A 12175-nucleotide genomic window follows, 5' to 3' on the forward strand; every position below is an offset into this window, starting at 1 on the left:
AGTAGAATAGAACAGTTCAGTTGTAAGGATCCTACAATGGTCATTGTTCTTGAATGTCCATGGAGTATTGCTACCCACATGTGAAGGGAACTGCAAAACTGTGTCCTACAAGCCTTCATCAGTTTGCATTTGCAAGAAAAAGATAAAAAAAACCCACCCCAAATTTATAAAATAGCAGGGTCTGCTTGAAAAAGAAATCACAAATAAGGGAGTGCAGAGACTTAATGTAGTCCTGGAAGTATCTCCACTGCTGCATGCAGCGTTTGCAGGCAGGTCACGCCATCCACAAACATGGCAATGTTAATAACAGTATTGATTTGTCTTAATACAGCTATGAAAGCTGAACCTTGGAGGTGTGGGAGGGTTTTATTGGTAATTGGCATCAAGATTGATGAAGGATAGTATCACCCAAAGGGGAGCAAATGGAGACTAGAACAGGGCAGGGTGAAATACTACAATATAGGAAGAAAAGTGACCACAGCACTTGAGGCTTCTCCATTCAGTAGAAAGAAATCTGCTTAAAATGTAATACCTATGACTCAAAGTAAAGGAATGGGGTTAAAATCACTTTGAAAAACAAGACAAAAGAAAAGTAAATGTGTCTGCAGTGCCTTTGGTACAAGCCAAGGCCTGTCCAAGGATTCTGCAGGACATGGTGGAGCTGCAATGCCTGTGGGGCAGGCAGGGGTGGGTGATATCTGACCCCTCCGAGGGAGTTTTACCCCTGTCAGATCAAAATGTGTTCTGAAAAAATAATGTGTCACCTTGGTTTCTCAAGCCTCTCAATTAAGCTCTTTTTGTAAGGAGAATCTTTTCACGTGATTATTTGGAGCAGTCTTCTTCTTAAGCTTTTTGCTAGCAGCTCTGAAAATAGTAGACTGATGCACTCGCCTCTTCCTGCCCAGCTTCCAAAAGTTTCTGACATCTCTTCCTTTAATTCTGCTTTGTAATTGAATTTCTGCCATGAGTTTCTTCTGCTAATTCATTTATAGCATACTTTTAATTGTCAGTGAATTTGAATACTGTGTGGACTGTAAACATAGAAATTAATGTGTGCTATCCAATTACCCTCTACTCCTGCAAGTTGGAACAAAGGTTTTATATGATTTCAGACATCCCTGAAAGTCTTTTAGAATGCCAAAATCCAGCATCTGGACTGTGAAATTCCATTCACTTTGAGCATATAAATATGGCCAAATAATATTGCACTATTTGGTTTGTTGGATGGAGAAAGTACAACAATTTTGTAGCAGCAACACAGAAGAGAAATTAAAAGAGTTTGTAGATTGAGTTTCCTATTTTGCCATGGACCAAATTCAGTCCTTATCTTGTTTTTCCATTGGTGTTCATTTGTTTTGCAGCTTAAAGAAATAACATCCATCACTCTGTAAGATAAGGATACGAAGTTTTTATCATAAAAAGATGTTGAATCTAAAATGATTTGCTTAAATGTTTTTGTTGTTGCCAGGCTGCAGCATTTATGAGTACCTGCCCAGGGATCTCAAGAGTAACAGAAAGTTTTATGGTAACAGAAAATATATTGGAATTTACTTCCTGGGAGCAGAAGACTGGTGCAATTAAAACCTGCACTGATGAGGGAAGCTACCAGGATAAAATAAGAACACAGTCATTTAGGGGGCACACACTTAAGGGGTTTTCTCTTTGCCATTATTTTTCCTTCTAGGCTCTTTGGCCCTTAGGGAAGTTTGTTTGAAACTGCTCCCCAGATGATGGGAAGATGCATGTGGGAAGGTTGGTCTTCAGTACAAGACATTCAACCAGCATCACTCCCCAGTCATCAGGGGAGAGGACACCTTCAGGGGATGACTGGTGACCCCATGTCAGGGCAGGATACCCTAACCTCACCTCTGTGACACTTGTTTTGTTCTTGTGATTTGTAGAAGGAGCTGTATTTCTGCTGGCTGCTTGACTTCTTTTCTTCTTGATGTTTACTTCTGAAAACCTGTGCAGAATTTGTGAGGTTACCATAACAATCAAAAACCAAAATATATAGTACTAATTTTTTTAAAAGGAGGAGATGGAATGGCAGTGCAGACACTCTTACTTTTATTACAGTGTTTTTCTGGAAATTAATAAATTATTTCCAAACTAGTCATCTTCTGGGTGCTGAGTAACAGTCAGCATGGGTTAGTTTGGAACAAACAATGTCAGACATCCTAATTATTCTCTGGAGAAGGCTAACAGGTCCTGTAGATAGAAAAAGAGCAGATTATATGATCTACTCCAATCTTACTTAAGTTTTTGGTGATGTTTTGATATTCATAGAAAAAAAATAAGGAAAAGAATTTGGTTGAAACTTACGGATAGTGCAAGGTAGGTGTGCTGGCCATGATCCAGACTTAGCTTCTATGTGTGATAAAGCTCAGAGGTAGTGTTGGGTGAGAATTTCCAGAAGTGGACCCTATGGCATGGATTATTGTTACTGATGCATTTGATAAAATGCTGGTTCAGACTCAACAAGCAGCACCAAACTAGGGGATATTACAAGTACTTGGGGGGAAAAAGTTATTTGATTTTCAAGTAGATTTGCACAGAATCAGAAGATGACCTTGGAGGGTCCATCATTCCCACCAAAAGGCTTTAGTGTGGGCTTGCATTTATCTCTGGTGACTGGGTTGGCTGTACAGAATACTCAGGGGTGGCTGAAGGACCTCCACTGAAAAGTGTTGTGGGGTCATGGTGGGTCATACATTGCTTCTGCAGCATCATCCTGACCCAACACCAGCAGACACATGCTTCCATTGGGGGGGACTTTGCGTCCAGTGATGGGATCTCCTGGTGCTTTGGCATTGCTGGAGTAGTAAAGCCTGCATGAAGCACTGCACCTGAGGGAAGATGTAAAAACATGAAAAAGGCCAGTAAGGATCTAAATAACAGGACTCAAGAGGAAAGATGGGAAGGAATAAGGGTGTTTGGTCTGGAGAGAAGGTGTAGGATTGGCACGAGGAGTTTACAGTGTCAGCAAACAGCAGCAGCTTGCTGTAAGGGGAGAAATATGAAACCCTGTGTCTGTAGGGGTAAGGACCAGTGGAAATGAATGTGAGTGGTATCATGAAAAGCAGGAACTCCTGCTTGTAGGGATGGTGAAGTGTCAAAGGAGACTGTTGGGAGGCTTTGTCTGGATGTCTGTGGCTGGTGTTTGGCATTGGTCAGGAGGGCTGCACGTGTGGGTGCTAGGTGTGGGCTGGAGGCACCTAAACACAGTGGGCTTTTGCAGAAGTTACAGGGTTACTGGGTCAGACAGGGATCTGGCAGGAAAGAAATTGGTGTATTGGGTTGGAAAAGATGAATTCTTCCCAGCTGAGCTTGGCCTTGGTGGTGGAGGAAAATCATGGTCAGCTCTGTGAGAGACAGTCAGAGCAAGTCACTTGCTTTCGATTTTCTAATCCACAGATTTTGAGAGATTAGGAATCACAGGAGAAGGTGAACCTTGCTCCTGGTGCTCTTATCTCTTACTCCTTAAAGGCTAATGAACCCTCAGCATTCAGAGCTGACATATGCTTATGGGATGCTAATTATTATATTCTTTTTCCTTGAGAAACATGCTCAGTGAAAAAAAAGTGATTTCTAACCTTTCAGAGCAACACTTAGTGGCTGCAGTAAACTTGGAACTGGCTTTTGTATTTTTTTGCTTATTTTGTTCCAGTTTTTACATCTTGGTGTATTCTGTGGTATAAGCCAAGCAAACCTTCTGAATCTGAACTTGATACTTACTTATTTTGAAAGATGATTTTTTACAAAAAACTATTTAAATTAAGAAGGGTGATTTCAACAGATTATTGAATGTCAGAAGAATTTGCTGTCTGAATTCAAGACAAATCTGTGCATTTTTCAATATAGAAATATTTCATATTTCAGGACAAATAATAAAATGCAAATACAAAACAAAGCTGTTTCCCATTGCAGGGTGAGAACTGGTGCAGGGGTTTTTGCATGTTTGGACTATTTCTGGGTTTTTTCTTGTTGGTGGTGGTGGTTTTTTGTTTGTTTGTTTGTTTTTGTTCTGTTTCGTTTTTAACTTGGGAACAGTAGCTTTTACTGGAGAGGCCAAGATTGTCACTTAGAGAAAAGCTGTAATGTAAACCATGTTTGGTTTGTGTCTTCCCTTCCAGGTAACTGAGTCCTGTGGATTTTCTCTGAAGAGATTCCAAAATAGGTGGTGAGTACTTTGCAGACCCTGCTTCTTTCAAGTCACTCCTTAATTTAGTAATAGTAAAACTAAATGAGAAATAGAAAATACAAGCTTTGTTTTTTGTTCTGCATTGAGTGCAGAAGCTTGCATTTTGCTGAGTTAATGATGTGCTTTAATTTTAAAGCTGGCAGGGCTAATCTTTAAGCAGGGGTTTGTTGTCAAAATGGTAAGATTTGCACTTAATAATAACCTTTGCACTAAAAATAATTTCCTGAGATTGGATATGTGAACTGTTACATTTTAAAAAATACTTGACTTTAGGGAAAATCTGTACAAATTACATTGCATTTTTTACTAAAAGCCTACACATCTCACTGGGGCTGTGTTTTTTGTGTCAGAAAGAAACCTTAGGATTTTTTTCCCCTCTGTTCTGTCCAAGGTGTTAATCTAAAGGAATGCAACTTCCACAGAGTTCCATGCTAATCTCTGCCACATGTGACTGATTTTGTTCTGCCTGCACCCAAGGCATCCATGTATTTCATTTTTATGCACTTCATTAGGTTCTTATTTGTGAGTAAGTGAAACATTAAATCAGTCAAGAGCTGCAGGAGGATGAGACCGCTAAGAACTGCCAACTGGTGCCATTGCAGGTGCAAAATGCTCCCGTCAATCAGTGCAATTTCTTTTCCTCTGCTGGAGCTGGTCTTGCCAATGCTGCCAGCTGATACTCTGCTCTGTAACACCCTTTGCTGTTTGTTTTTGTTGTTTCTAGAGAAATACATACTCTATTTCCTTTTTCAATTCTAGTTTTCTTTCCCATGAGATTAACCAAATTATATAATTACCCATTAATTCCTCAGGAAGTTCATTCCTTCGTTGCATTTCCCTAGTGCACAGGATACAAGCTATTAGAGCTCTTGTGTGTTCAGACTGACTAATGAACCATGGCGGAGTGCCCCAAACCTCTAATGGACTTCTCTGCCTTCCAAATCTGTGTATTTCCCATAGATCAGATGCCTTTTGATACACATGGTCCCAGGCTGATTTGAAGTATCCCTACAGTGAAATGTAGTCATCTGCACTGATAATTTCTCAGGGCAGGGGAGGATGATGGAGTTTGGTGTGTTTGTCAACCTAAATATGAGTTCATTGTGCTAGAAAATGGTTACTTTGTACTTATAAGGGGCTTACTTAACACTCCTTAAATGTGTATCTTATCAGCTCCCTCTTTCATCAGTAAAAACATCCCTTACTTAGTAAACTGTTTTATCCTTATTTTCTGTATTGAGGTTTATGTTCCTAAAACTTGAGTTTTACTAGCCCAAATCTTTAATCTCATGTGCCTTTCACCAGAACGCTTTTGTGTGCAGTAGCTGATGAATCCCTCCTCTTCCCCAGCCCTGGAGCTAGGATGGGATCTGTATTGTAAACCTGCATGGTTTGTATTGCTAATTTCTGCATTGGGACCTGAATATTCAGTGGCTCTTTCTTGAGAGGTTGAAAAATGAAACAAAATTCTTTTTCTGAGGACAGAAAGGAGTATGGGTTGGATGACAGTAATACCATGTGTGCAAAATCCAGGTAATTTTAAACTGTCTCTTTAAATTGTACTTAAAATTGGATTTTCTTGTTTTCTTGTTTCAGGTAACACCTGAACATGGTATGAGTAAAAAACCACTTGTTGATACTCTAGACTGTTTGGTTAATATGTCTTTTTCTTGGATAGTGCTTTGAAAAGTTCCTCTGGTCTTTCCTTGGAGCTTGGGCTCCTGATGCACTTTTGCTAACAGAGATTAGCATTGTTTGGTGACCTGTAAATCACATTTTTTGATGCTTCAGTGGTCTGTATTCCTCCTGTTTTCAAGTTCCGGTGTGTCTATGATTTCAGTTTGGGAATTCCTATGATCCATACCAGAAGAAGGTACATCTCCAGATCATAACAGCTCCTGTATGGAGCCTTACAGTGGTCAAGCTGCATCAGTTCATGTTTAACGTGTGGTAAGAGACAGACTTGAAGGCAGACCAGTGCTGAGTCTGATGGGCATGTTCCAAAATGTAACATGTGGCCAGTGGCACATGGATGGCTTCAGAACAAAGTATGAAACTAAAATGTGTATGAGCATGCCTGAAGGTAGCTTGAATTTTACCCCAGCTACGCACATCTGGAGGTGAGGGTGCTGGCCATGGAAGGGTGTGGTAAGCAAGGGGGAGTTGACATTTGGATGCTTTCCTGCCGGGATACCACAGGGTCTGATGCAGCAAGCTGCTTACCTGTGTTCTGCCTGTAAGCACATAAGCAGCTCTGGGCAGGGAAGACCAGGGAGCCAGACACATGATGGGACATGCACCCATCAAGGCCACCCTGGACACTTGAATGGGCAGCTGGGTCAGCATGCCTTGGCATGTTTCAGGGTGCTGCTGGGGTGGCTGTGCTGGGAGGTTGGAGCTGGGATGTGGTCAGGAGGGCTGCCTCTGTCCCAGGTGCGCTGCATGGGGGCCATGGTGGTGGCATTGCTGTAACCTCTGTGCTGTTCTGGAGGAGCACATGAGCACCTGTGACCCGTGGCCAGGGAAGACAGAGGATGGGACATGCGATGGTGTGAACATCATTTCAGAAACTGCCTGCTGCTTACATGGACATGGGGCTCTGAGTCTGGAATAGGGCTCCCTGCTTCTCTGGTCCAAAGCTGGAGTGTTTGATGCATGAAAGTGAAACTTTTTACAGCCAGACTGACGGATCCATCCTACCTAACTGGCTTTGAGAAACATTATATTTTTAAACTGAAAGCTGAGTTAAAACCTCTGCAGCCTTTGTGTTTGTGGGAAGAAGGGTCCCCTTGAATGGGAGGTTGCAAGAAGTACTGGAGGGTTGAGTTTCTGAACATATCTCAGGATCACCTGTGGCAAGACATGGAAATCAGGGAATGTTCTTGCCATTGCTGATGGGAAATGTGTTGGAAATATGCTGTATGTTCTGTGCACAGAGCGAGGCAATGGGCATGTCCCCATGACCTGGCTCTGGTCATCACTAGGATGTCCCCACTCACCAAAATCTCCTCATCCTTGAGTCCTGGTGCCTTTCAGCTTGACTCTGCCTCTATTGCCCTTGTCAGCATTTCTCTGCCTTCTCTAAGCCTACCTGTATCCCCATATCCAGGGTCCCATGGGATCACCCTTCCTGTGAGCATTCAGGCTCTGCAGGAATCAAAAAACCCAGCAGCGGTGCCAGGCTGAGGAACAGGGCAGAGAAGGAGAAGGGAGCAGGCAAGATAAGTAGGAATTTGAGGCTGTTGTCTCCTTCCCTTGGGCATCATCTGCACTACAGCCTTGAAAATCTGCCTTGTTTCAGAACTCAAACTCAAGTCCTCTTGGGGAAAGGAAGACCTTTCAGTTGTGTTAACTTTTCCTTTTACCTTTCCCTACTCTCTGGAGAGGGCTGTGAGTGCCACATGTCTGCCATACATATATCTATACTGTGGGTACAGGGAGGGGAGATGGAAGTGCAATTAACTAGAAAATGTCTCTTAAAAAAGAACAAACGAAGAGCACAATAGCAAATGAAGTACCTTTTGTGAGTAGCTTATGTAACAAAGTAATTGAATATACTTTGTTACAATTTTAAACCAATTAATTATGGTTTAAAGTGTCTTTGATCAAACCTTCCAATTTTTTCCTTAACCATCTTTAAAAATTGCTCTTTGAATTTTCAGCTTTTACATTCTTATAAATAGGTTTTACTGATGTCTCCTCTCTGTAGACCTTTCTATGTTGCACTGCACATTTACTTTCCGTATTCACTGTTTGCTCATTCAAGGATGTTAAGAAAAAAAGCCCAGAATGACTGTGCAACACTACTGTTCAGCTGTGTTTGTTTTTATGAATGAATCTCCTGTGTGAGTGCTCACAGGCTTTGGGATTGCTCACTTTTCAAAAACTTTTAAAATTCAAACATTTTCCTTTATTCTTTACTGTGATGGGGAAAAACTAAAGCAGACTTTCCTTTTAAAAAAGTAAACTGTTAGCTGAGATTTCCAAGCTGGAAGATAGTGGGGCTCTGCAATTGCCTGTTTTCCCCACTGTGTGCTGTGCTCCCCCAAACATCACCTCCCTTCTCCATTTTGTAGAGATATTGCTATATGGCATGAAAAAGGAATGGCTCCTAATGCAAGTATCTCGTGTTGATTCACTGCTATACAACTGTTCATCCCCTAAGAGTGTGGGATTACAAAGCATTATCATGCTCAGATTGACTCAGGTAGTACTATTTTTATTTAAGCTGTATTAAGGTATCGTTGTGAATCTTTGGTCTTGCAGCATGGGTGTAATACGATTTACTATTTTTATAAAAAAATCAACATGTCTGTACAAATCCTGTCTATGGCAAGAGCTGCAAAGATTAGTCATGAACTCGATACTTTTTTCCCCCCTTCTCCTCTACAGTGAGCTATTACACTTTTAATTTTCCTTTGACCTCTGTTGTGTTAGCTAGACTTGGTACTTGCTGGAAGAAGTTTTGGCATAAGTGGGGGGCTTTGGTGTAAGAGGGATCAAAGTTTGGGAATGCCCAGTGGAGTTACCTGGGCAGTCACCAAGGGAGTGCAGTGGGTTTCACTCACCTGAAGCCTTGAGGACACTTCTAATTCAAGCAAATGAGACCTGACCTGACCAGCAGTTCTGTACATCCTCCTTTTATCAGGCCTCACCAGTCTTAATTTTAAAAAATGGTAACTTGGAGTGGATTCTTACCTTGCTCAGCTCCTTCACATTACCCTTCAGCAGCTTGGAACCCTGGTAATGCAAAGATAAACATGCATCCTAGGGTTAAGCTTGGCTAAGGGATGCAGTCAGAAATATCTACAGACAGCATGTCTGTCCAGCTGCATGCCTGCAGGCTGGATAGACTGCCAACCACTGTGTTTCCAGAGGGGAAGAAAAAAAATCATGGCCTTTCTTGAAAAGGGAATGCAGTGAGATGAGGCATGATTTTCCTCTACTGGGACAAATATGAAGATGATCAAAAAAACTTCCTTTGCAATGGGTCTGAATGGTGTTACCACTAAAAGTCAGCATGGTTTGCAAAGATGGTGGGTGCAAAAACTGCTTCACTACATTGCTTTGGTGATCTAGGAATTGCATAGCAGAGTGACAGTAGCCCAGGGGATATTTCCTGTAAGCAGCTTGGATGCAGCTCCCTTTCTGGGGAACTCAGTAGAATGGGCATTGCCACTCCTAGGCTTCTCAGCTCCAGGATTCACTGGGATAGGGGCTGCTCCAGGGCTAGGAATGCAGCACTGTCTGCTGAGGGGGTGTTTCTAGGAGCCTTTCTGGCCTTCCTCAGCATTTGGAAGGAGGGGTGATGGAGAGAGAGGCTCAATGTGGGCATCCTCCTGGGCTCTGTATCCTGGGACAGCCTGGCTGGTGAGCAGCTTAATTGCTGTAACTGACCCATGGCACCCAAAGGCAGCAGGAGGCACCATGGTTGTGTTGAGTGTGGTCTGCAGTTGTGCGAGTATGAACATACAGAGAGACAGAAGGAGCTATTTCCATTCCCATCAAGCCTTCTTTTGAAATTGAGGCATTTAATAAGAGGGGTTTTGCAGCCTTCTCCTTAATTAGCAGGAATGCAGGATAACATTCAATAACTGCTTGACTACTACCTTAAATAGAAAAGAAACTGTGGTAAGGGTTGGATGCTCCACGGCTCAGTGTGGGCAGCACAGCGTGTGCAGTGAATGGGGGAGAAGATGCTGTGGGTTTGCCAGTGCAGGTCTCCAGCCAGGTTCTTGCAGAGTCCTGTTCCCTGCTGACCATGAGCTGTTGCAGCAGGTGTGGAAATCAGCTGGTCAGCTCTGGTCTCTGTTACACCATTTATGGTAGAGGAACATAATGTGCCAATTTTATTATAACAAAATATATGGATAATTTTGACATAGGATGCACATTGCTTTGTTAATGATTTTGTTTGGCAGGCTCTGTTTGGGAGTTTTTGGGAGAGGGGAGTTCCCCTAACATCACCAAGTGTTGCTTGTACATCTGCTGTCATGTCCAGGCATTGCTCTCCTCCTGCACGGTGTTCTGGTGAAGTTCCAGCAGAGCATCAATGGGGCTGATGGGGTGCAAACCTTTTTGTGTGAACAAAGAGAATCTCAGCTAAGCCAGGCAGGTGTGTTTCCTTCTCCCTGTGCATTTGGTATTTATAAATATCACCCCTGTGGTATGAGCTGCCATAAAATCTGGTCTCTTTGAAGTCAAAATTCCAGTTGTTCCTTTCCAGAGAGCTAGCATGAATTCCCAGGAAAAGCAGACATGGCCATCAGTCCCTTGTCTAGATTTTGTTGTTGTCTGGAAAGAAGCATTGGGGTCTGCAGTTGGACTAGATGATCACTCTGGGTCTTTTTCAGACTAAACAGCTTTGTTCTATTCAAGTGCAGAGAGGTTTGGAGAGCTGGAAGAAGACTGGGCTGTAGGTCTCAGCTGTAGCTGTGTTCCTGATTTTGTGCAGGAGTGGTGGGAGAGATTTTCTTTACTTGGTACTTGCTGGCTGACTATCTTACACCCTAAAGCCAAAGATTTCATTGTTTCTATATTGAATTCATCAGTAAATTGAGTGTAGTAAATCTGTTACAGTAAAAATGAAGTGGATTAAATGACAAAATTTTTCATTCCACAAAAAATTGTATTTGGCCTTCATTGAATTTCAAAGGGAATATAATTTGTCATTTTATTCAATGAAATGCCACAGGCAAAATAATTTAGGAAATATGTTACTTTTTATAATTTGGGGAGGAAATTTCATTTTAGGTATTTACCATCTCCAAATTATTTTGTGGCACATCAGTATTAAGACATATCCTTGTGAGTATAAGTCATGTCTCATTAGTTATTTACCATTACTACCTATTTGTCAGAATAGTTAATTATCTAGTTCTAGTAATTTATATTGCAATCACTAAGGCAGCTTGGTTTTAAATCCTTTTATTTCTAGGTGAACATACCTTCTCTCTGAATGATAATGAAATATTTTAACACTGCAACAAGGAGCACAATAAATAGATATGTTAATACAAGTGCCTGAAAATATAAAGTTGAGAATGTAAAATCTGTGCACACTGGTTTCAGAATATGCCAGGAATACCTTCCCTGAGTTTTCATATGTTTTCTAACTGTTTTGAGTCTGAAGAAAAGATCGTTTTTTCTTTCATTTTGGTTGGTTATTTAAGTTTGACCAAGTAGAGTTCATAGACTCAGCTCTTCAGTCAGAGAGTGAGGTAAGAGGATGGAATGGCCCCTGTTCTCCACTATAAAAATAGTGGGAGGTGAATTTACCTGTTAAGTGGTAGCTGAGTGGAGAAGTGATAGAAGACAGCAGGTGGAAAAGGAATTTCACAGCAGACAGGTGCTAAATAATGCATTTTGTGTGGTACCTGGGAAATTACTTCAGAATATCCTCATGAATCAGTGTATTTTAAAGATCATAGCCTGGGACTCTAGGAAAAAGGGTTTGGTTTTGCAGGTTATCTGGTTCTTCAGTTGTTTCCAGATGTTTAACAACTTTGTGGTAGTGTTCCACTCCAACCATGTTTTCTCTGCACCCTGGATAAAATGTGACTTAGTAGGAGAGTGGGCCTTATCTTGCTTTCCACCCCTTCTGAATCCTTCCCATAATAATAAAGAATATCTAAACAAATGTAAAAGTTTTATTTTATTTCTCATTGCATCTCAAGCATCCTTCTCCCAGTCTCTGCAAGATGCCCCAGCTGGGGATGATGATGTCTCTGCCTGGACAGCCAGGCATCCTGGGGGAACTGAACAGCATCCACCTCCATGACAGCACCCATGCAGAACACAGGATTTGTTATGCCCAAATACAAGTCAAAACTTGCAAGAAGTAGTTTAAAAATGGGAATACCAGCAGACTCCTGAGTATAATGCTGCTGCTGTATGCTTTCATAAATCTAAGGTTTAGGGATGACAGTTACAATACATGGCATTGGGAGTATGTGAAACAGCAGTCATTAAACA

At 41.7% G+C, this 12175-nt stretch overlaps 1 protein-coding gene across 5 annotated transcripts in view; it reads left to right on the forward strand.

The window, feature by feature from the left end:
- Nucleotides 1-12175, forward strand: part of HPCAL1 (hippocalcin like 1) — an 83759-nt gene that overhangs the window by 31088 nt on the left and 40496 nt on the right. For all 5 annotated transcript variants that reach the window (XM_077782427.1, XM_021525417.3, XM_021525416.2 and 2 more), the window contains exon 2: nt 4134-4180. The gene's annotated coding sequence lies outside the window, so the exon portion shown is untranslated. The remainder of the gene's footprint in view (nt 1-4133; nt 4181-12175) is intronic.

This window comes from Lonchura striata, chromosome 3, assembly GCF_046129695.1.
Source record: "Lonchura striata isolate bLonStr1 chromosome 3, bLonStr1.mat, whole genome shotgun sequence".
Taxonomy (NCBI): Eukaryota; Metazoa; Chordata; class Aves; order Passeriformes; family Estrildidae; genus Lonchura; species Lonchura striata.